We start from the raw sequence: 23,872 nt of genomic DNA on the forward strand, positions 1-23,872 counted from the left end.
GCAAGGGTTTTGGATTTTTCCTTGAATGATGTCTGATATGCCACAACTTCTCGTCTCCAAACCATCAATTCCATCCCTTCATGTTTGCAATGCATTTTCCATCTTACATACACTTTTGAGATGATCCACCTTCAATTCTTAACCTTTATCAGCTGGACAAAGAGGTTAATAACAAAATTTATATACGTGTTTGGAACTTTAATCTTAACTTTTTTTATTTTGGGGGTTAAGGTTAATGGTACGGAATGCGTGTTTGAGAAGTTTATCTTAACTCATTTTGAGAGGAGAGGTTAAGATTTTGGATTGAAACACATGTTCCAAACCCCAAACCTTAACCTCCTAAAGGTTGAAGGTTAATGATGTGTATGAAAAACATGTCTTATAACACCTTCCATTAATCTACAATATCTTGAGGATTGAGCACTAGAATTTGAAAGTTTGAACTGTTGGGCAAAGCCGGAGATGAGCTGGCAATAATAAGATTGCTAAATGACTCAAAAGGTCATTGATCACAGGATCTTTTAAGCTTCAAAATCAACCCATTTGGATTAAAGACAAAGATGACAAAATGACAAAAATAAAAATAGGGTAACAAGTGACAACCTAAAAAATGAGATCTCAAATAATGGATGATTTCAAGCTATGTGTGATGCAATTCCTCCATTATGATGTTCCAAAATGAATATTTCTAACTATCTTTCTCGTCATAATAATACTCAATGATAAAATGCACTTGAACTAGCATGATAATGATACTCTAGAATGGAAGTGGATTATTTACACTATGAAATACAACCTACTTATAGGATCTCTCTAGGTGTGGGGCTAAGCTAGAATAACCGTAATCAAGGTGTAAGTTGAGTAGTGTTTGTTGAGGTATTCATTTTCGATGGTTGATGTTCTCCCTTAAGATTGAATAGTCAAGATAGAATAGATTATTTGTGATCCTTGTGCACTTGGTTCTTGTCTCCCATTGGTCAATTTAATTTAATTTGTGCACTTGGTTCTTGTCTCCCATTGGTCAATTTAGTCTAATTTTAGTAGTGTACAAGATAATTTAAGAGGAATGAATTTAAAAGAATTAATAAATCATAAATTACCCATGTATGATTTGTGAATGTGTTAAATTTTATTTATTAATAAGCTATACAATCAAAATATTAATTCAATTACATTATTAACTGATTTTTTATTTTAATTAATAGAAATAACTTCAATTCAATACACATATATTAAAAATCCCAAACCACAAGATATGTGTATAAATATTGGACACTTTTTAAAGTCATAAACTCTACATCTCGAATCTAATTTAAACGACTCAACCTAAACGAGAAAACCATTTTATTGGTTTTGGGGCCCGACGTGATGGACTTGCGTGCATTACTCGAATTGCTTTTTACCGGTTGAAAAAGATGCAAGATGTCTGTTGGGTGATAAGCACAAGTGTTGGCATTTGTGAAGATTCAGTCATAAGTAAGTAAACTCTAGAAAGACATTCATTTCAAAGGTGGAAGTAAGTAATTCTTGTCCATGTTAGGTTGAATATTGACTTAATTTCTAATTTTTATTATTTCATTTGAGGCAATGAGGCCTACATTTTTTCAACTTGAAGTGATTATATAATTAGATAGTGATATATATTATATTTTGTTAGTTATAGTTTTCTAATTTGATACAATGGTATATATAATTATATATTGATAAATAATATATATTTGCATAAAATTATATTTAAAATGAAATATACAGAATTCTTGTCCATGTTAGGTTGAATATTGACTTAATTTCTAATATTTATTGTTTCATTTGAGGCAATGAGGCCTACATTTTTCCAACTTGAAGTGATTATATAATTGGATAGTGATATATATTATATTTTGCTGGTTATAGTTTTCTAATTTGATACAATGGTATATATAATTATATATCGATAAATAATATATATTTGCATAAAATTATATTAAATATGAAATATATAGATATTATATCATTATAAAATAAGAACTAAAGAAAAAGTTGTCATAAATTATTATAGAACAATCATGATAAACTTACATGGAATCAAATGAGTAGTTACAAAAATAATGATATCATGAAAATAATGTCTTACAATTATAACAAAAAAAATTAAATAGGTGTGATAACATATTAATAAAGAATTAAAACTAAATATTCTCATATGAGAGCCATCATATTTGTTGATTATACATGTTTGGATGGTAAGGTGTGACATTGTACTTGCAATGACTTCCATGTATCTTAATATTCGACTTTTGCTCATGTTTGAATACAAACATGTCAAGGAGGGATGGGATGTAATATATGTACTTGCAATGACTTCCATGTATCTCAATATTTGACTTTTGCTCATGTTTTGAAACAAACATGTCAAGGAGGGATGGGATGTAATATATTTGGAGTGTGATATTTTATACATAAATTTGTAGAGATGATAAGAGATGGCTACTCTTTAATTTAGTTCTTAGTTGTGTCGATAATTTGTCTAGTCAATTATATTTACATAATCAACATATCTCCTTGGGTTCAATAGTTCACCTTTCCTTGATATTATTAGTAGTTTATGTAATGAATGTGAATATCATTGCAAGGAATGAAGAAAGTGTGGTGTTATGTATTTGAAATCTTCTAGAAATAGCATAGAGTGGGTCCTTCATTAAGGAGTATTGAATGATGTTAGTCTACTTCAATAAATTATAATATTTTTAAAATGATTATATAACTTTTAAAATGACAATTAAATCGATAAAAAATAAATAAATACAAAAGTCAATTCAAAACCAAAGATTTTAACTTATGAAAATAAACAAAAAAAAATATGGAATGAGATTCATTTTTCAAAGAAAAATCTAATAATTTATATATATATATATATATATATATATATATATATATATATATATATATATATATATATATATATATATATATATATATATATATATATATATATATATATATATATATATATATATATATATATATATATATATATATATATATATATATATATATATATATATATATTTTAATTTATATTGTAATTAAAGAGTAATCAAATATTAATAAATGGATGAATTGTATTAGGCAAGAGCCTACAACACATTGGTAAATTGTGAGCCTCTTATTAGGGAGGTCTTGGGTTCAAATCTACTCAAAATTAATGCATAATAATAATTAATATTATTAATAATTCTAAAATACAACCGCACTAATAAAATCATTGTGATTCCTACTATCATTTTACCAAACACATAGTCTTTTTTTCCAACTTATTTGGTAAGCATCCATATTTGAAAATTTTATGATATTTTTGTTTATTTGTATATTATTTTGGTGATTCATATGTGTAGTTCTCTTTATACATACATAGTTTTGAATACAATAATTTTATTGTTAGAATAAAGAATAATAATTATATATTTATAACTAAAGTATCTAAAAACTCTACATTGTAGATTGGTTCTATTTTAACAAAATATAAATTATTTATAAGTTAATCTATTTTAATAAATAGTTTTAAATATTTCAATTATATTTTGCTAATACATATATAACATATTATCTTGATAAGTAGGAGATAATTTCCACATCAAGTCAAATTGTGATATTAATATCAGGATTTAACTGTGTGATTTTGAGTCAAACTCATTGACCCATGTTTCATGAGTAGTGATTCAACATGAATCTATCTCTCATGAGAATAAATGGAACATTTAGCACTCATTGGATCTAGGTGATGCTCACAGGGGTCAATGAGTTTGACTCAAAATCACACAATTAAATCTTGATATTAATATCACAATATTATCTTGATGTTTATGATAAAACATAAATTTGGCAAGAAAAATATTTTTCGACTCAAGGGTGTAATTGGATACTTTAAAGTAAGCATTATTTCTCCTAAATTAATAATAGCATCCAAATGTCTTTATTATCATAGAAATATAAATCAATGTGCACTTGTTGCATAGTGTTACTATATTTATAATAAGTGTCTATCAAATTTAATAGGAGTTATTACTTTCTTACTTTGGTTTCAATATCAAGGCCAAACTTTTCTTATTTCTTTCCAAAGATAGACTTATTATCTCTTCAAAATAGGAGTGTACGAGATTAGGAATTTTGTCACACTTCAATCCTCTTGAGTGGAAAACATGGTCAACCATTAACAATACCTTTGATTTAAATAACAATTTCAAAGGGTTTATAAATATTTGTAAAGTCTCTTGTTCCTATTTATCTTACTAGGAAAACTTATACACATTTGGAATGTAATTTATGAAAAGATTGGTAGTGGTTGTCTACTTGTCAATTTTTCCAATTTTCTTTAAATATAAGTCTACCTCAACCTTCTTCCTTCTTTGTTGTTAAATATTAGACTAAAAATAAAAATTAGAAGTATGAATTTCAAAGAATTTTTTGAAATGCCTAAGTGTTTCGACATGGTTTTGTAAACTAGAGGCCAGTGCCCAAATTTTGTCTAAAACATTTTACATTTCAAGCCAACAATTAGTGGTACATTGATATGTATGATGATTCAATCCTATAAAATCCCCTTTCACCATCAAGATGAAAGTGAGAAACATATTTTTTTGATTACATATTGAGAAAAAAAAATGGAACTATGGTTTTAATTTTATTATACATTTTTTTTTGTCTTGTCTTATGTTAAAAAGTACTTGTTTTGGGTATAAGTATTTAAGAAAAAGTATAAAGGTGGATTAATTGAAGCAAATCATTTTACTTAACATATGGAAAATTATGTGTATGGTAGTTTTTCTAAACTTTAGGTTCACCAAGGAGAAATTCTTTGGTTTATTCTAAAAATATCTTTCAAACTATTTTCTCATGCTTATAATTTTAGGGAGGTCCTAAACAACACATGAATACTAGAAATAACATGGATAGAACAAATTTCTAACATCTACAACTTTTTAGAGATGAGGCATAAATTATTTCAAATAGCTCCAACAAATGTTAAAGTTTAGACTGCATCCTTCACCCCTTTTTTTAATTCACTAATGTTCTAGGATAGTTTCAATAAACTTGTCCCTTAGGAGATTTTTTTGGGTTATTACCAACACATCTCTTGACACATTTTGTTTCTATACATCATGTAGACCTAATTCAATCTATATTTCCAATCTAAATTGTCTAGGTAGCCTTCAAATATTCATGTTGGCTATGAAAGTTGTGTCTACTATTTTTCTACAACAAGTTATATGCTACAATTACACATAAATCTTTTATTCTCTATTTATTTTGGCACAACTTTGTCTAGGTGCTTCTAGAGACACACGTTAGAAATATATTCTAGGATTGCATTTATGAGATGTTGGTGATTACATGAACCCCATTATTGGTGATTAATATGAAAATTGAATTTCATCAAATGGGATTGTACCACAATTATTATAGAGCAACAGACTGAAGGTTCACAGGGATTTAGTTAGGGTGGTTCTAAATTTTGGTAATTAATTGACCACCTTCTACTATTTAATAAATTATTTAAATTGATTCAATTTTTAAAAATGTTGTATGAGTTGCATGTTGTATTAAGAATAAAATATTATTTTATTCAAGATATTTGTATGGATCTCAAAATTAGTTCAAATTATTATAGAACACCAAAAAAGAGCATTTAAAGATGAAGAATGGCGTAATTTTTTGTATATATAGCTAGAGTAACTAGGAATGCTAATAGTAACTAAAACATTCATTATGGGATAGCCAACAGAAACCCTAGGCTAGTTGGGTGAGGGGAGTGTTAAGGAATCATTTTGGCAATTTCCTAGCTATAGTGAAGCTCCCCTTGGGAAAATAGAAAACTCACTTTGTAGAGGCTATGACAACTCTTCAAACTATCATGATGACCAAGGAGATGGGGACCACTAATATCTAGTTCGAGGGCGATTCTAAAAATATTGTGAATTGTGTGAAGGGATTGTCTAAGCCTCTATGGATAGTTTCTAATTTTATCAATGAAGATATTGACATTCTTAAAGCTATGAAAACCTTCTAGATTACCCATACCTATAGAGAGACCAACATGGTTGTTGATACTCTAGCCAATGTGGTGGTGAGGTCTAATTACCATTTGCCATGGTAGTGTGATGCTAACATCCCTTTTGAGGTTGTGTTATGTATCAATTATGATAGATTTAATAGAAAATATGGAGTGATATTGAATGATAATGAAGGTAATTCAAGTTAATGATATTATAATTACAAGGCAAGTTAGATGGATAAGTGACAATCAAAGAAATTATGACTTTTCTTGTATTAAAATATTTATAATAACTAGGGGGGTTTGAACCAATTAATCAAGGTCCATATGTACCAATTGAACAAACAAAACACTTGAACAATTTTTTTTTGTCTTACTTATCTTGCTACTTGGTCTCAACTATAAGTCTCAACTATAATCTGAATAACAATATTAACTAGTAGTTCACTATCCTAATATAATACACTTGAAAAATGTAAACATGAAAATGTAAAACACCATAATAACATTCAACACAAGTTTGACACTAGGATATAACATGGAAACCCAATCTGAGAAAAAGTACCAGCAACATGTCACCACTTTTTCACTCTTCTAAAGTGAGCCCTATTAGGAGCCAACCCTATTAAAGGTTACAATACACACTATTTAATGTGATCTGCTTAAAAAATTTAATTACCCTATTAGGAGTGGCCTTGTTAGAGGAATTTAGAACATTCCATTAGAATGTCACCCTGTTGAAATATTTATGCAGTCTGTTAAGTCCTTAATGACTATTAGGTTGAACCTTTGATTAAAAGGATTTCAATACAAACTATTTATAATGATTAGAAAGAAATAGTAGGGTTTGATCTTCATGATTATGTTGATCTTGGATTGGTTTTGACAAGTGAGTGTCAACACACTTAAGTAATTTACTTAGTTCATGTCGAACTAGTAATACATGCCAAGCACAACATGTAAATATTAGACCATGTTTATCTATAGTGAGTGTCGAGCCACTCATGTGCTAATTCACTCAAGTGTTGAGTAGATAGACCATGCCAAGTGATTTAGGAGTTGAGTAAATAGTGGATGCTAAACAATGCAAGTGCCCAGTTATAATATAAAGATTAGTGCATGTTGTGCGTCAGAGACTTCAGATGCTGAGTGACATAGTTTTGACATATTTGTTTGTAATGGCACAAACACTTATGTAAACCATTTTTGAGATGACTTAAAGGTAAATTATGATATTTTGGAGATAAGGATGAATCTCTATTTGGATTCCCTATGCAATTATATGCAGCCAAACAGAAAAAGGGAAGGATTAAGCAACAAAATGGATGAACCTTAGCCATAGATTCATACCTAACCCTAAGCCACCAAAATCTTCTTAAGGAGGACAAAACCCTAAACTCTTTATGGATGAATGATTGAGTGTGTAGGGAATTGAAGGTGTGAAAAGGATAGTTTTCATGTGCAAACAGAGCATTCAAGGTGACTTAGAAGTTGTGAAGAGAAAGTGAATTGCAAAATTAGTTAGAGTAGAACAAAGGATAGAGAAAAGGATACAACATTGAGACATTTGATCAATAAAGATCAAGAAGACATTGTATAGAGGTGACCAGTTATTAGGAAATCAAGTGCTAACCACAAGATCTATGCTAAGACACTTTAACAGGTGATTTCAGTCAAATCTCTTAACAAAGTAGTCTTAACAAGATGCATGAAATCCTTTAACTAGGTGCTTACTTAATTGTAAGTTGAAGCCCTCTAATAAGGCACACTTCTAATAGGGTCTTGAAATCCTCTAACAAGGTGTGACCTAACAGTCTTTGTAAGCCTTTAACAGGGCAGACCTTTCACAGGGAAGATCATGTTTCATGGTCAAAACATTGTAACCTTCATTGGATACACTTTATTGCTATAGTAGTGAAGATTTGTGAGTTTCATTACCATTGTAGTTTTACCTTCTGACTTGGAGGGTTTCTGGGTAATCATATCTGGTGTTATGTGTATGAATGCTTACATGTTTATATGACTTGGATGTATATGCTTTACATGTTATTTCAGTTTTCTCATTGAATGCATGTGATAGATGTATAGTGAAAGTTTTATGGGTCCAAGATTAAACTATTGATTCACCCCCCCCCCCCCCCCCCCCAGAAGTGTACCTTTCCTATTGTAATTCCAACAATTGGTATCTAAGCCTTGCTCTCTAAAAGAGAAGCTTTATAGCTTTGAGGAAAGATCTTGAAATGGAAGTCTACAAGTTATGCAAGACCATTGAGAACCAAGAGATTGAAATACATCTCATACTACATCAAATGAATAAAGCAAGAGAGGAACTAAAGAAATCCTTGAAGAGAAGGAAATAAATTACTATTGCAGATAATAATACACAATATAGAGAGATTGGCACTACCAAGCTATTTACAGATGGAAACTCCAATGAATTTGATGCAATAGTTGTAGATCTAATGGAAAAGAATAGAGTCTAAGCTGAAGAAATTAGAAATCTCAAATTAGAGCAAGAATCACAAGCTATATTTCTATGTGAGGTAACTAAACAAAGAAGAAATCTATGGAAGAAAAAACCATGATTAAAGACGAAAAAAGAATTATGGCCAATAGACTAGAAGAGAAGTCATCGGAGCTAACCAAGATTTCAAACATGCAATTGGATACTCTAATTCAAATGATGAATTCCAACTAAGAGTTAAATGTCAAGGACATTGAGATAACTACATTGAAGTTGCAAAATGAAAAACTGCAGAGTGACCTAAAGAGAGAAAAGGAATTTGCTAAAAGTTTCAACAAACCAAATGAAGTCATCAAATACATTGATCAATTATTGAGATATCCTAATCCAAGAATGATACATTAGGACTGGGATATACAAGCACTAAAAAAGGAGAGTCATCCAAAAGTGAAAAAGAAAGGAACACCAAGGTAACAACTCCAAACTTACTTGTCATAATTGTGGTAAAAAAGAACATACTACCAATGTGTGTAGGAGCAAGACTACAAATCAAAATTTCAAGCAAAAGAACATGATTCATTGTCATAAATGCAACAAAAAAGGTCATCAAGCACATGAATTTAAAACCAAAACCATGCATACAAAAATATTTTAAGAATATTGCTACAACTTTCAAAAGTATGAACATAGAGATTTCAAATGTAGATCCAAACCTATGTGGTCATCAAACAAGCAAAAAAATGTAAGAAACAATGGAAACTCTTAAATCGACCAAAATATGGTAGAAAGAATTGAGAGAATACAGAGGAATTTCCTCTGGTCGGGGATGAAGGAGAAGAAAAAATTGAACCTAGTTAATTAGGAGGAGGTTTGTAAGTCAAAGGAGAAAGGGGGGTTGGGAGTAAGAAGACTTTTTGATCTGAATAAAGCCCTCCTTACGAAGATAGGTTAGAGACTGGGAGAAGATAAGATATACTGGGGTAATATAATGAAAGCTAAATATTTGCTAAATTCCCTTTTCACTTGGAATCTCTTCAATAATGATCTCTCAGGATGCTCCAATATCTGGATGAATATTGTCAAGAGTAGAAGCTTGCTAAGGGAAGGGACAAGGTGGATTTTCGGGAATGGGTGTAGTATCATATTTTTGGAGGGTAATTAGATTGGGGGGGAACCACTAGTCTACAAAAAATTCAAAAGACTAATGGAGTTACTAAAGGGAGACATGGGAAGGAAGGTGGAGGACTATACTGATTAGGAGAGGAAGTGGAAGAAACTGTGTAAAGACACTTACTCCTAGGAGGATATTCAACTTAAGGAATTGGAAATGTTGTTAGGAGCACAAAGACCCCCAATTTTGATCCAAGAGGATACTAGAGTTTGGGACTTAACTTCTAGTGGAAATTTTGCAGTTAAATCGGCTTACAAACACCTCTTTAGAAAGGACTTTTGCCCACCATTATGGGGTAAAGTTTGGATTAGTAATCTAATCCCTAAAATTAATTTTTTCTAGTGAAAAATTCAGCATGATAAAATTTTAACTCTTGACAATCTGATAAGAAGGGGTTTTTTAATCACAAACTGATGCTATCTCTACAAAGAAAAGGAGGAGAGTATCTCTCACATGTTCCTTGAATATCAGTATGCCTTAAAGATTTGGGCTATGGTGTGGGAGAAATTTGATTTAGATTGGGTTTTGAAGGACAACTTATGTCAATTTGTGGAGAAACAGAGTTGTCCCTTCTACCACCCAAAATTGGTTTTTTTGTGGAGAATTGTTCCACCATATATTTTTTGGCATATATGGAAAGAAAGAAACAACAAAATATTTTGAGAGGTAGAAAAGCCTATAGAGGTGGTTATGGGAATCATGGAGAAATTGTTGAAGGAAAATATAAGGATAGTCAAATGTAAGTTACCAAAGGAAGAACTAGGTAGGCAAGAAGGTTAGATTGCTGAAAAATGGAGTTTTCAATAGGGTTTTTTTCTTTTTGATAACTCAAAAGTGTTAAAGAGATAGAAAATGAGATGGAAACCACCAACACGAACATAATTTAAACTAAACTTTGATGGTGTTGCTAGAGGGGGTATAGGAGCAGGTGGTGGAGCACTGAGAAATGGGAATGGTGATGTGTTATTAGTCTACTTTGGGAAGGTGGGGGGTGGAAGTAATAATTTGGTTGAAGTTATGCCTTTTATTTGGGGTCTTCAACTGATTAGTGAAATGCAAGTTAAGGAAATAATTATAGAAAAGGACTCTAAATTAATTATCAATATGGTAAATGGAGTGTCCCAACTAGGATGGAATATTCAAACTATCATCATGGACATTAAGCATATTTTAGAAGGGATAGAGAATGTCCACCTTTAGCACATCTACAGAGAAGGAAATAAGGTGGCTAATGTAGCGGATGCCATGGGTTTTGTATTAACGACAGTCACGTGCTAGAGATATATGGAAAATCTAAACAAGGATATTAAGTCCTTGATATGCAAGGAAAGAGGGGGGAGTATTAATTAATTATGACTACAAAATTTAAGGCCAGGGCCAAATTTGGCAATTTCTTCCTTAGAAAGTCAAAATTTGTTAAATTTAATAAAAGTTTTAGGCAAATGAGGAGAAGACGTGGCCATACAAATGGAAAAATGAATGAATGAAAATTAAGGAGAGTGTCATTTCACCATTATGGTAACATACTATGGAATTCAAATTACTTCCCCCTTGAAAGTATGAATAATATCATTATTCAAATTGTCAAAGATTGTAGGGATGTAGAAATTAAGATTTTAAACATGCACGATTCTCATAATAAGTTCGCATGGGATTTTGAAGTGTCTCAAAAATAGGCTTGTAAAATTATTTCACTCTTTGTAGAGAGGCCCAGGGCTAATAGTATTAACAATGATATTGAAGATAAGGAGATTCAGATGTACATCACTGAGGTGGGGGAATTGAAAGACGATGAGGAAGATATGGGTGGAGACTTGAATAGGCTAGAGCCCACAAAATTTGAGAATTTTGAAGATAGGATGGCTACATGGTTCCTATTAAAGGAGGGAGGATTTCTACCTTACATGCAGGCGATGGTGGGGCATGACAAGAATTGTGCCCTCCAATTTGTTAATGGGTGGAATGACCGCAAGGTAACCATAAATGGCATTAATTTTCAAGTAAATAAGGAAGTAATTACCATGGCCACCAGTCTATCTATGAAATGAGAAAAATGGAGAAAGGTCACAAAAATGGTAGATGAGGCTAGTATGAGTAGTTTTTTTGTTGATGACAAAGAACTAGTGTGCTATAGAGGAGGATTTAAGAGGGATAAGTTGCCAGCTCTGTGGGATGACATCTTGCTGGTGCTCATGAAATACCTTATGTTGGAGGGTAGGTTTGGTGTTTACTACTATTACCACTTTCCCCTCTTGAATCATTTTAGAAATAGGGATTTTATTTCTATCTCATCTTTCTGCTACATTCTATGGAGGATATTGTCAGTGATGTTAGGGAGAAGAGGAACAAGGGGCATAACTTCACCATTATTCACAAAGGCCTAATTTTGTGCCTATACCAATTCCATCTTGCCCTTTTCCCCCCTAGGGTGGTGATGGTTGACAACCAGCACCACTTTCAAAGTTCCCCTTGAGTACCAGCATTGGTACTAGAATTCATACCCCACGGCCTTCCCCTAGCTATGAAAATAAGAAAAAGAAGAAATCTAAAGTGGTTGTGGAATAAAAGGGTAGCAAAAAATTGAAGTTGAAAAATTGATGAAGGTGGAAGAGGAGGACTCAAAGCAGGAGGGAAGCAGAAAGGGTAGGAGAATGTTAGGAAGACTTGCCCAATCCCAAGCAAGGCATAATCAAAAATCTAATAGATTCAGGGTTGAAGAGGTAGAGGAGGAGAGCTCTGAGAGAAATGAAAGGGAGAGGGAGGAGGAGAATTTCTCTAACTCCAAGAGAGAAAAAGGGAAAGAGAAGGTAGAAAAAAGTTAGAATTCTACTGATAATTTTGTTGATAATGCCTAGATGTCTATTAAAAACACTCAATTGTCAGCTGGAAATGCCATCACTATAGAGACTACCCATGTTTCAGCCAACTTCACCCTACAACCCATTACCTTCTTTGAAGATAGTAGAAAAGTGGATACCTCCCCCATTACCATTTCCTCCCTGGTCAAGGAAAACTCCAAGGTTTTTACTAACCCAAAGGTTTTGCAGGATGATAACTAGGTGACAAAAGCTAAAAGAGGAAGTTAAAAAGGAGGGAATGAAAAACAAAGAGAAGGTCGAGGAGCAAAAGGAGGTGATTTCCTAACTGGATCAAAGGGTTAAAACTTTCAAGGAAGGATTCTTCACCTTCTCTAAATTTACCCTAAAGTTCAATCATGCTATAGTCACCACCCTCCAATTGTTGGCACAGGAGAAAGAAGAAACAGGGCTAGACATGGAGGATCATAAGCTCCTCTTTAAGTTTCTTGCTGATGATTGGGCTTGGGTTTTATTGGCTAGAAAGGGAAAGGGAAAAACTAAGAAATAAGTCTATAGTTTTAAGGGATTATAGGATCCTAGTTGTTCTATGTTATTATGTTGTTACTTGGTTTGCTGGTATCCAGCTATTACTCAAACTTGAGTTGGCCTAACTATGCCAATAGTTTTTATTATGAACTTTAGTAGTATGGTAAACTCTATAGACTTCTACTATAGATTAGTTTTTTCTATTCATAGTAGTATGTTGGTTAGTAGTTTGGGAAGAAATATAGTGGTTAAGTTACTTCTTATTTTGTTTTTTCTTCAGTGATGTTCTCTATTGGTTTTTGTTGGTGATGTGTTGTTTACCAACCTTTTGCTTGTAAGGGCCGACTCCCTTGTTTTTAGTTGCTTTTAATTTCAAAAACAATGGAAACTCTTATAATTGGGATTATAATACAAAATATAGCTTTCATTACTATCAAGAATATGGACATCTTCATGAGAATTTTATTAGGACACACTTCAGAGGCAATTACCAAAGGTGGTTAAGTCAAACTACATGTTTTAGTTGTTTAAAGATTGGTCACATCAATAGGCATAGTCCAACTATGTCAAAGACACCAAGCTATGAATTTCATAAAGGAAAAGGCAAGGTAGATGTTGAAAACATTAGAGATGAGATGAACAAGACATGGAAGAGAAAGGATGAGTGCAAAAAATCAAATGGAGAAGGGATCACTTCACCCAATGGGTCAAGTGATCACACCTCATCAAACTAGGAAATCAAGAGGTATGTGGGACTGATATTTAAAGGCTATATCATACATTAGTTTGAAAAAGGAGATAGTATTAAAAAGGCTACATTAGCATGAATAAAAATGCAAGATATTGCTAGGAATTCAAAGATAAATCTTTAAGTTTTTCGTGTTGTTGCCAATCATTAATAGTTTTTTACGTGTGCCAAGTGGAATGCTAGAAGATGTTGAGCTAGAAGTTTGTCTAGTTGATGTCAAACTCGTAGTGGTTCCCAAGTGATGGAAATGTCAATGGATTTTGAGTGACCCTGAAATTGGTTGATGTCAAGCTTACAACTGTATAAGCACTTAGCATTAAATGCAAGGGTTTTAAAGGGTATTTGATCAATTTTAGCTCATTATTCATCATTTCAAACTCAACAAAGAGTGAGTAGAGCAGAAGGTGATCTAGAAATCTGTTCAAAGCATTTGCAAAAGATTTTAGCAATGATGTCAAGTCAATTCATCAGATTTCCTAAGGTATTTATTGAGAGCCGAGCTACACAGTTTTAATTTTCATAAACCCTAGTTTCACACAATGGCATTGAGTTTGAAAAATGTTGAAGGGAAGGAAGTTTTAATTGTTCAATTAGTGAGTAATGAAGTTAAACAACCCATTTCCAAAGCCATTCCTGACACCACATATAAACAAGACCCTTCTAGTGCATTGTCTATGATCTTGCCAAATGTAATAATGGTACAAGATATGAGAAAATGTTACAACTACAAGATAGGAAGCATTAGTGACATGAAAATTAGAGGTGTGTACAATAGGTTATGTGAAAATGGTGTTTTGAAAGAAGAGTACAAAATTGTTGAGAGAAAGGGTTTAATAGAGCCCTAGATTTCCCAAATGTATTTAAGATAGAGTGGATATGAATAGTGCTTAGCTAAATACATGATGGTTCCTTGTGGCTAGAGTGTGGACTTATCAAAATAACCAAGAGAATAATTCATAGGGTTACTGTCTACCTAACCCTAGATTGGCCTAGACACTAAGAAGTGATTCCAAGGAAGTGATTAAGAAGAATACTGGAGCAGTCTGGAATAAAATAAGTATGACTATAGATACAATCATTGATCCTCTTATTAACTTTGTTGTAAGGGTTATATCACACAAGTTCTATCAATCTAGTAGATTGAATAGTGTACCCTATATAGCTATGGATGTCAGATATAAGATTGTCAAGAAAGATCATACATATGATCTAGCAGAACTACAATTACAACAACTAAAGGAGAACCTTGGAGTAATTAGGAAACAAAAAGTGCACAATGAAAATTTCATTCAATATTGATTTGTATATTCTTTTATGTACAAAACACATTCCCCTCATTTGGTACTATTGGATGGAAGACCAATAGATTAGTTGCAGTACAGATTGGTGAATACATTGAGCAACTAGGAGAAAATTTTGAATCCTTAATGACTAGTTCCTTTGAAGAAAAGTCAATGAAGTATAGACTCAGAATACCAGTTTCCTTAGTTGAGAAACATTATAGTAATGTATGTTTTCTTGTGGATGTTGATTATACATTTGTGCAAGCTGCCACACCAAGGGTAAGATGGTTGAGACCCTTAGGGTATGAGATAAATGTGAATGAAGCCTCTGCAACCATCACAACCTTACTAGAAGAAGAAGTTTTATCTCTCACAAGAAGATTTATTCCTCTTCATATTTGTTCTTCCAAAGCTTGCATTTTCCTTTGGAGGGCTCGAAAACCCTCAGGTGTAACACCTATAGCTCTTCTGCCATGTTCTCTTCGTGGAGACATTTTTGTGCTTCCACTGAAACCCTAGTGTGAACTACCTCACAATTGGCAATATGTCTACACACTCATCCTAGTCCATAATCCTAGTGTGATCTACCTCTCAATTAGAAATCTGTCCATGCACTCAAGAGCTCTATCTCTAATACCACTTGATGCAAGGAGATCCTCTTAATACCATAAAATCATAATAGAAGCATAAAAATAATAGAAAATGTGAGAACAAAATATGGACTTCTTATTTGCACCACAAATGCAAAATTACAAAATTTGTAAATACAATATGCTAACCCACATGAGCGACTTCATTAAATAAATTGCAAGACAAGTTGAAAACTATCACCTAGGGTTGTCCTAAACAATGTTTGGGTCTTTCTTAAAAAGGCAGTTTTATGCCACTTGGGAAGGTTCTAGATGCTCAATCTTAATACCTAGGTCTAATAGACCCTAAAAATATGCATAGAGTCAGCCAAATACATTTTTGACAAATTAATTAAGAAATTTTGGTAGCCCAACTTCTGAAGACCATAACACACAAACCATTGCTCTGATTGGGTATTATAGCCACTTTTTAGAAATGCCAACTCCTGATCTATAGGCTCAAAATTGTGCTAGCACCCTTCCATCAAGTTTTTAGACCTCTTTTGGGCATCTAAAGTTTCAATAGTGAGCCTAAAGATTTTTCTACAATTTTTTCCACCGAAAATCTGCAATAACTTCTCTTATGCTCATGCTTGAGCAATGAGATTTTTATAGTAGGCTTACAACTCTAAAATGAACCTTCATGTACAAAATGAGAACATTCAGAGCTTGTATAGAAATATTACTAAAAATAGTAAGATCCCATAAATAGTAACCACCCTATCTACTAGTCCTTATTAAAATAGAAAAGACTGAAAATAAAATATTTTTGGGTGATGCAAGATGGCCCTTACACCTAGGATGCTCCTACGTCACACACACACACACACACACACACACACACACACACACACACACACACACACATTATCAGGTTGTACTAGATTAGATAAGTAGTCAAACTCAATGGATGAATCCATCTCTACTATTTTCAGTGCTTGTGGGGGATGATAGGTATCAATTGGGTCCAAAAATTGTATATCCCATTTTCCCACCCATTCAGTCAACTCACACTCATCCCAATTTTCCTCTACATATGATATAAAAAAGTATGCCATTTTTTTGTGTTTGGATACTCCATGAACCTATATAAGAGCTTCTAAAAGAGTGCAATTCACTTGATCAATTTAGTGTGCAACAATCCTCATATGGTGTAATGTAGTATTATCTATCAATCAAAAAAATCTCTAAACCATAGACTCACCTTCCTTACCTAGACCCATTATAGTGTTACACCACTAGATGGTGGATTTTTCTTTTGTCAATGTTGCTCCATCTTTGTACTTTAATTTTTCATGACCTAAGGCTCTTTTGATGCATGCACCTATACCATCGTGCTCTCCCTTTTCATGACAAGCCTCTATAAAATTTCACATATATTTAATTCTAGATAACTTGTGCATCCTTCTCAACCAATAGAACATCCATGCATTCCTAAATTGAGATGTGCAATTTTCTAACCAAATAATGTGTTGGTGATATGTTATGCCCTTGTTAGCCAAATTTTCATAAAATAGTTGAAAACAACCATGTACAAACTCTATAGAATGTGATTGATCATTACTGATGTAAAAATGGTACTCCCTCAATATCTTTCTATCATCCTTTGTACTTGTAGATGAATGCATGATTGTTATGTAAAAAAATAGAGAAACCTATTGAGAAGTATAATACTTTTCATGTACCTCATTTTGTGGTAGTAGTTTGTAGTTCTTTGCAAATTGTACAATTGAAACAATGGTATCTAGTAGAAATGTATCCATGCACAACTTGAATTGAAAATATAGCCATTGAGCTCTATGTGTATGCCTTGCATACTCATAAATAATATTTTCATGAAAAATCTTCATGAACTCATACACTATAATCTTTTCAATGACTAAATCACATCTTTTACCCTGTTTTTCATCTTTTAGAGCATATGTTACTATCTTATATTTTTGGTTATCTACTATTTTATTTCCAATTGCATGTGTACTATTCATATGTTCAAAAGTTGATAAAGTTGCAAAGAATCACAAAATAAGAATTTACCATCCAAGCATGACAACTTGTAAAAATTTTGACCATCCTCTATTTCACAGAAAATGTTCGATATGAATTCCCTTGATGATCTAGGTGGCTCATTTATGTCACAATCATGCTAAACAAACTTCGAATGCAAAAACACACATGTATACCTAAAAACATCAAAATGGTTAGAAAATTCAATATGTATCCTATAATAACAAGTTATGCATGTGTGTTTTATCTTCATATAAAATGTTTACCCATCTCAAAAAATCTTTGACTTATTCAAATCTGAGGATACATACCAATAAATTTTGCAAAAAATCGTATCTGAGTTGAGTCCAGAAAATGTTTCACATGTGGATCATGATTTAGGCTTCCAATCCTCCTTCTTACAAAATCTCTTTTATTAATGGAAACACACATGTTATTTTTCCAAAAATCTTCAATCAAAAATTTCAAAGCTTCACTAATTTCTTCATCCTTTTGCAATAGTCTACTACTCAATGTCCATAACTCATTTTTTGTTGGATCTTCCACTCTCTCAAGCCTTACCATGGCTCTCCTTAGAGTACCTCTACCAATTTTATTTTATTTTCTTATCTTTCTCATGAGTCAAAATTTCTTCATTTGGGTACTTACTATTGTTGATATAAGTACACATCTTATGATATTACTATCTTTGGTGCATGATCTAGAACCCACTTTGTCATATGCACTCATTGGATTCTTTACAATACTTTTTTGTTTGACTCATCCATTGTTCTTAGCCTAAGAATCTTCATGATGGGCCTAAATTTTAAATTCCTCATCATTTCAAAAAATAATTGGCATTAACCTATCACATTTAATTCTTCAAAGAATAATGTCCACACACAATAAACTTTTTTTTCACAAGTATGCTTTTATATCTTGTCAAGCATTGATTTTAAAATTTTAGTATCAATACCAATGAAATATTTTGGTCTTCTTAAATGAATTCTAGAAGGTGCTATAATCTCTTCCATTCCCTCAACATTTTGAACATCAACATAAGGTTGAGTAAATTGTGTACCTTTAACCAAAGATGATGTGCCTTGGAAATAAGATGAAAAATATGAAATATCACCTACTTGATATGTTGATGATGTGCCTTCAACATGACATGATGGAGTGTGTACATCATCGAATGTAGAAATTGAAAATATGGAATATCACCTATTTGATATGTTGATGGTGTGCCTTCAACATGACATATGGAGTGTGTGTATTATCAGATGTAGAAATAGGCATCTCTTCAACATGAGATGATGATATAACTATGATATTGGAAGATTGTGTAGCTTCAAAATTCAATTGTCTTCTTGAGCATAAGAGTCTCATTTTTTCTCTTTATCTTTTCAATTATTCCTCTTTGTTTCTTTGTATTGGTGGTTTATGTTCCTCTAGTGCATTGCAACGTCCTTTGTTCATGTAGTAGTTTTATTTTATCTCTTTTAATTACCAAATCTCTCTTCTATTGTTTGAGTTTTGGTTTCTTCCTTGTCATGATGATGATTTCTACATCTCAAATTATTCAAATAGTCAAATTACTTACAATTTGTAAATTATAACAAACCATTCAAATACATATACAAATTACAATTATTTCAATGAATACACAATGTATATTAAACAACTTATAAAATTATAATAAATTATTCATACCTTAAAATGTCTAACCATTTCCAAATAAAAATTCATTGAAACATACAAATGTCAATGAATTTACTATATATTAAACAACTTGTCAAATTATAATGAAATTTTTCTCTATAGTAAGAAATAATATTTGAAAAGAAGTGCACTAACATTTTATATACAAGAATGTTCAAAGACCCTTCAAATACTATATCCAATGATCAAATTTGATGTTTACTACCTTCCAATACCATGAAACCCATGGTTTTTGTTGGAACATCAGACCAAAATATGAAAAGAAAATAGAGAATATGGGTCATTAGGGACCCAAACTTTCCTTGTAACCCTTTTTTGGTATTTTTATATAGCACTATAGAATGTATGCCCTATAAAGCATGCACACACTCTAAAGCACGTACATACTATGTGAAATCTCTCTCTCTCTCTCTCTCTCTCTCTCTCTCTCTCTCTCTCTCTCTCTGCATCATATCCCATGCCTCTTTCCCCATCTCCTTCTCTGTCCATCCTCTCTCTCTTTTCCCCTACTCTCTCTCTCTCTCTCTCTCTCTCTCTCTCTCTCTACTCTTCCAAACTCTCTAGTCTACCCCCCTCTCTCCCTCTCTCCTTCACTCTCTCCCTATCCATACTCTCCATTGAGATAAAAGGGTTACAAAATGTGTGCACACTATACCACATGTGTGCTATCTAAGACATGAATTTTAAAATGTTTTACATTGTGTGCATGCACTATAGCACACACACACTATTGTACATACTGGATTAAACCAAGCCTAAGGTTTGGATTTTCCTTAAAGATCCAACCCAAAGGTTTGGAGGCTCTAAACTAGTGTGAGACATGTTTTACAAAAAGCATACAAAAAAATGCTTGAGTTTTTGTCTATTCTCTCCTTCAAGTTTCCTTGTGGTTGAGTATTGATAAAATCAAGTTACATGATATTGTAGATCTATGTGTTAGCTATATAACCATATAATTTATTTCTAATTCATACTATTTCAAGTCTTTCAACTATAGTTTCTTTTTAAAGTATGTCCATTTTCTCTCAAAAAAAAACATGTGCTAATTGGGGTGTAGATTTTAGCTCATTCATCAAATTTTGCAACATGATAGTTTTTTAGAAACTAGACTCCATTCTACACACTTTGAAAAAAGAAGTTTTGATTTGAGATTAGTTTCCAATAATTTCTAGATGGAGCACACATATATTTCACATTTTTGGGATGTGCCAACTTACAAAATTCTTTTTTAAAAAAATTACACAATATAAAATTACCTAGAAAATCTGGAATAAACTACATAGTGTTAGGTAACTTTTGACCAAAGCGATTAAAGGGTTTCAAAAAAATAGTTCAACTTTTTTGGGGGCCACACTTTTCACTTTTTTATGTTCAATTTGAAAAAATAGTACAAATTTCTATGGCCCTCTTCTTTGAGGACCTAAAACTAAACCATTTTGGAAAAACCTTAGTACTTTAGAAACTAGATTCAAAAGACAACTAGTTTTGTTTTTGATGGGGACACAACCCAAGAACAGAATGGACACAATAGAAAAAGGGAAAATGTATTAACTAAAAAATAAGCTAGTACATTCAGTACAGAGAAAATAAACTTCAAAACATTCCCTAAGGGCTTACAATAGTCTGAATGTGGAGATAATTTCTCCTTTCAGTACCTCCTCTCAAACTCCACTCCGAACTGTCTTTTACAATGCCAGGAATCTCCTTAAATAGACCTCGGAGGGTTAAGGACTAGGAATACATTCTAGAAGGTGCTAGTAGGCATCCACCAACCAAATAGAAGGTTCCAAAAGCTGCGTTAGAAGTCGGCGCAAATCTAGAAGAATCCAGAAACGGTAACTGAACTTCTGGGAGGCATAACTTTTGAACCGTAGCTCCGATTAACAGACTGTTTACATTTTTGGAAAGATCTTGAAGTTCTCTATAGCCCTATGAACCAGCTTTTCTTGTCCCCCATTTTTTAGCCCTTTTCAAGGTCATTTAATGCCCCTAACCCAACTTTGAAGCATTCTTAGGAAGTCTCCAAAACTCGAAAAATTGCAATAACTTTCAAACCGTGGGGCCTTTTGACCTGATTCTTTTTTTGGAATGCTCTAAATCACAATTACATTCATCTAGCCAATTCACACCTTCTAGTTTACCAAAATGATGACCCAATTACATGCTCCTATTTTTTTGGGATTTTCTAGCACACTGATAGTGGAACTGTGAGAGTTGGAACCTTTATTTGACCTAAATGGGTGTCCAAAAATGAAAAAACATGAAACAAAAACTAAGTCTAAGTACATTTTTTTGGGTGACATAGGATTTCCCTTATACCTCTGGATGCTTCTGCATCAAACACCCAGGGTAGATTGAAAAGTGACCCTGTCACTTTATGAATGGTAGAGGAAATTCCAAATGGGAAACCTCAGCTGTTGAAATCCAAGTTGAGTCCTCGATCGATCATCCTTTCCATTTGACCAAATACTCTTCATACTGCCTGTTTGTGGTACTCCTACCCACACGATGATCTAGAATGTCTTCTATCTCCTCCTTCTTAGAAGCAGGAATTGGACATGGCTCTAACACCAGCTCCTCATCTGCACCATCATCATGATACTCTGTTAAATCTGCAATGTTGAAAATGAGAGAAATGTGAATACCATCTGGCAGCTCTACTTCATATGCATTTCCTGAGTCATGTTTCTTCAAAATTTTGCAGGGGCCAAATTTGTTCATTTTTAGCTTGTTGTAAGTACCGGCTGGAAATCTTTCTTTTCGTAAGTGCACCATGACTAGATCCCCTACTTGGAATTCCTTATGTATTCTCCTTTGATCAGCCCTAGCTTTATACTCTTGATTCATCTTGGTAATGTGTTCCTAAACCTCTTCATGTAGATGCTTGATATGTTTAGCAAATTCTTTCACTTCAGCACTTGTCCTCTCCCCTTGCTCTATCTTCATCAATTCTAGTGCAGTCCTTGGGCTATTACCATATACAATTTGGAATGGTGATTTTCTAGTACTCCTATTTATAGAGTTATTGTAAGAAAACTCTGCTTGTGGTAGAATCAAATCCCATCCCTTGGGCTTATCCCCAACTAAACATCTCAACAAATTGCCCAGACTTCTGTTTACCACTTCTGTTTGGCCGTCAGTTTGTGGGTGATGTGTGGAACTGAATTTCAAGTCTGTTCTCAACTTTTTCCACAATGTCCTCCAGAAATACCCCATAAATTTAGTATCTCTATTAGAAACTATACTCCTTGGAAGACCATGTAGTCTTACCACCTCTTTGAAAAGCAAGTCTGCAATATGGACAACATCATGAGTTTTGTGGCATGGAATTAAATGTGCCATTTTGGAGAACCTATCAACCACCATGAATACTGAGTCATTACCCCTTTGTGTCCTCGGCAATCCAAGAACAAAATCCATACTTATGTCCTCCCATGGCCTTGATGGAACAGGCAATGGCTGATATGGGCCAGTATTGTGACTAAACCCCTTGGCAACTTCATAAACCTTGCAACTCTATACAAACTTCTTTACATCCTATGAAATTTGAGGCCAAAAATAATGTTCTCTAAGAATGGCAATGGTCTTATCTCGACCAAAATGTCCTGCCATCCCTCCACTGTGTTTCTCCTTAATCAGATTTTCCCTCATGGAACTCCTTGGAATGCACAATTGACTACCTTTGAACAACATGCCATCCTAAATCAAATAGTCTAACCACTTGGTTCTATCTACAGCAACAGGTTCTTTACAAGCTTTCCATGATTCAAAAAAATCAAGATCCTGGGGGTACAAATTCTTGAGTTCATCAAACCCAACTACTTCAACCTACATTACTATAAGCAACAACTGTCTCCTACTTAGTGCATCTGCAACCCTGTTAGATTTCACTTCATATGCCTCTGATTCAATTTACCTTGGCTATTTAGGTACTATAATGCCTAATGATCAGTATACAAAACAAATTCTTTTGGCAATAAATAATGCCTCCATTTCTTTAAGGCCTGAACTATTGCATAGAACTCTTGATCATAAATAGAATGCTTCTTCTTTGCATCATTCAATTTTTCACTAAAATATGCAATAGGCTTACCTTCTTGGCTTAATACAGCCCCAATAGCACTACCACTAGCATCACAATCCACCTGGAACACTTTTCTAAAATCTGGAAGTGCCAACACAGGTTGTTCTGTCACCTTGTTCTTCAGCAATTCAAAACTTCTTGCAGCAGCTACAGTCCATTTGAAATCTTTTCTATCCCCTCTTATTGTATCAGTTAGGGGTGCACATATGCCACTAAAATTCTTAATAAACTTCCTATAAAAACTAACTAGACCATGAAATGATCTTACGTCAGTAGCAGACCTTGGAGTAGGCCATTCCAAGATGGCTTTTACCTTCTCTGGATCCATTTTGAGACCTTCAAGTGATATAACAAGCCCCAAATAGACTAACTCCTTTTTTGCAAAGATACACTTCTTTAGATTAATTAACAGT

Source organism: Cupressus sempervirens, chromosome 6, assembly GCF_028749045.1.
Source record: "Cupressus sempervirens isolate cs-2001-9-10 chromosome 6, ASM2874904v1, whole genome shotgun sequence".
In the NCBI taxonomy this organism is placed as follows: domain Eukaryota; kingdom Viridiplantae; phylum Streptophyta; class Pinopsida; order Cupressales; family Cupressaceae; genus Cupressus; species Cupressus sempervirens.